This window comes from Austrofundulus limnaeus, unplaced genomic scaffold, assembly GCF_001266775.1.
Source record: "Austrofundulus limnaeus strain Quisiro unplaced genomic scaffold, Austrofundulus_limnaeus-1.0 Scaffold743, whole genome shotgun sequence".
NCBI lineage: Eukaryota > Metazoa > Chordata > Actinopteri > Cyprinodontiformes > Rivulidae > Austrofundulus > Austrofundulus limnaeus.
Genome location: NW_013953145.1, coordinates 35317 through 37959, shown reverse-complemented (window position 1 = coordinate 37959; position 2643 = coordinate 35317). Strand labels below are relative to the sequence as shown.

General features: G+C 39.2%; 1 protein-coding gene across 2 annotated transcripts in view; it reads right to left on the bottom strand.

Annotated features, from left to right (window-relative positions):
* LOC106532282 (fucolectin) overlaps positions 1–2541 on the bottom strand; it is a 7653-nt gene extending 5112 nt beyond the window's left edge. Inside the window, exons 1-3 of one of the 2 annotated variants that reach the window (XM_014028303.1) lie at positions 2500–2541; positions 1518–1569; positions 908–970 (exon numbers count right to left, since the gene is read on the bottom strand). The gene's annotated coding sequence lies outside the window, so the exon portion shown is untranslated. Of the gene's footprint in view, positions 1–907; positions 971–1517; positions 1570–2499 lie in introns of those variants that run through there. The other variant, XM_014028304.1, reaches the window with a different exon arrangement.
* Between the last annotated feature and the right edge of the window lie 102 nt (positions 2542–2643).

Here is a 2643-nt window from a genome sequence, read left to right as displayed (position 1 = left end):
GTTTGGTCCTCCATAGATGAGGGACGCTGAGGAGGGGATAGAGAACGTTGGATACATATTGTAACCCCAGGTTCACACAATCCTCTAAGCTATCGCTAATGGGTATACCCGCATCCCTGCGCATTCTGAAGAACCAATAGTCAACGCCCACCTACCGTGGGCCCCACCCATTGTCCCCATAAATACCAGTGGGATCTGCTCCTTATAGCTTTTCTCTTCAGCTATGGGAGACGGTGAGGCCTCGAGCTTAGAGGGCTGCGCTTACACTAATCTGGGGTTACAATATGTAACCAACGTTCTATTTYGTGTAAGCTCCGCCCTCTAAGGCTATCGCTGATTGGTATAGAGGCGGAGCCCAGTGTAGTCTGCACCTCACCGGCTCTAATCAGACAAAACGTTGTCTGCCCAACCCCAATGGCGCTCCTGTGATGTCCATGCATAAGAGAATACATATATATGGATGCTTGTACAAAGTCTCGTAGCAGCGCCAGTTTAGCTCCGTTTAAACTTAAATAAATTCAGGAAAACAGCATGAAASTCCACCGGGAGGACCACAAAACATTGTGCTACAGTACTCGCATTAGTGACTCAGGATACAGCCATCATCCCCACATGGAACAAGTATTTTTTTCACTTTCCCTAGCCTAAGATGCAGACAAGCAGCTGGGTCCGAGCGATAGGACGAGCTGAATTTGACCGGAAAAAAAAAAAAAAGGACTTAATGTTTGCTCCAAACATTTAATCTGAGGTAAAAGACCAACACTGGATTATGCACATAGCACGCATTATGTATTTAATCATTTGTTATTTCTTATTATAAAATATGCTGCACAAGACACCATTCATTAAATAAAATACAACCTGCTTTTTATTCTGTTATGACTAGTGTTGAGGTGAAGATTTTTACCTGGTCAGCTGTCCCTCACCTTCCTGGGTTGGTTTGTAGAAAGGACCGAATAGGAGACAATACCTAAATTTAAAGATTTATTTTACCAAAAGCAGAGAGAAATATACTCATGAGTTTACATGTTAAACATCTTGTGAGACAATCACCAAACAGTTGTTAGAGAAAACCTCACCTGAAAGTATCAGCAAAAATGCCCCGGATGGTCTGAAACTGTTTCTTTTTTCTGTAACATTTATATCCTGTATACGCCCTGAAACTGTCTTATCTGTGTGGTACTGGTTGCTCAATGAACAACCCCTAAGGCTTGGGTGTATGGTGCTTATTTTTTTCTTTAATATTCAAACAACGAAAAAACAATCTCCACCTAGTAAGATCTTCAATTTTCTTTAAAAGAGGTATGTGGTTTAATTTTATTAAACCTTACAATCTAGAAGATATATTAATACCCAAAAGCACAGTTAATTGGAAGAACTGTAGATTTTAACCAATTGTAGAGTAGTCAGTGTGAGAAACTGGCAGGAACAAACCCAGGGTGCAGGCAGGCTCAAAAAGTAGAACAAAAATTTATTTTAAAATAACAAAAAATGCTGTAGAGACAGCTCAAACTTACGGATGTTGATCACAGAGACGGGGGAACAGAACACAGCAACCAAAACAATGATCTGACGAGAGACAGAGACAGGACAGGGCTTAAATACACAGAAAACTAATTACTAAACAGAACACACCTGGGGAGAAACACAAGGGTGACGATCAAGGAAATGTGGGGCAGCTGGGCTGAGAAACACAGGGGAACACTGAAAACACTAGAAAACTAAGGAAAATAAACACAGATCATGACAGTCAGAAACTTTTGAAAAAGAGTTTATTAATTCAATAACCTTAGATTTTGAGTTTTCCAAGTGCTTAAGGAAAAGTCAAACATCACCAGCATAAAGACTACTTTTATGTTCTATGTTCTTACATTGTATGCCTTTAATATCTGCAGTTTGTCTGATTGCAGCTACTAGAGGTTTGATTAAAAATAGCAAACAGTGAAGGGGACAGTGGGCATCCCTGCCAGGTGCCCCTCTGTAGACAAAGGCTAGAAGATATTTGATTATTTGTCCTGATACCTACGCACTGTTGGTGAACTATATCATATTTTAACCAATTAATAAAATAGATTCCAAAACCAAATTTATGCAGGGTTGCAAATAAAAATGTCCAATTTACTCTTATCAAATGCTTTTTCTGCATCTAAAGACAAAATAGAAATTTCAGTTTTTTAACTGTACGAATAATCTATTAAATTATATAACCTACGTGAATTTGTAGTCGAGTGCCTTCCTTTTATGAAACCGGTTTGGTCAGGATGAATTACGAAAGAAATTATCTTCTCTAGTTTTTTAGAGAAGGCTTTACAAATTATTTTAATATCAACATTGATAAGGAAAATGGGATGATAACTTGTAGGTAGTACAGGGTCTTTGCCTGGTTTTAATAGGAAACTGATGTTGGCTGAATTCATATGTAATGGAAGACTGCCATGTTCCTCTGACTCCTGTAGCGTTGTGAGACCATCACCAAAAACTTATGAGAGACAACCTCACCTGAAAGTATCAGCAAAAATGCCCCGGAATATCTGAAACCATTTCTTTGTTCTGTATCTTTTATATTCCGTATACATCCTGAAACTGTCTTATCTGTGTGGTACTGGGTGCTCACTGAACATCCCCTAAGGCATGGGCGTGTGG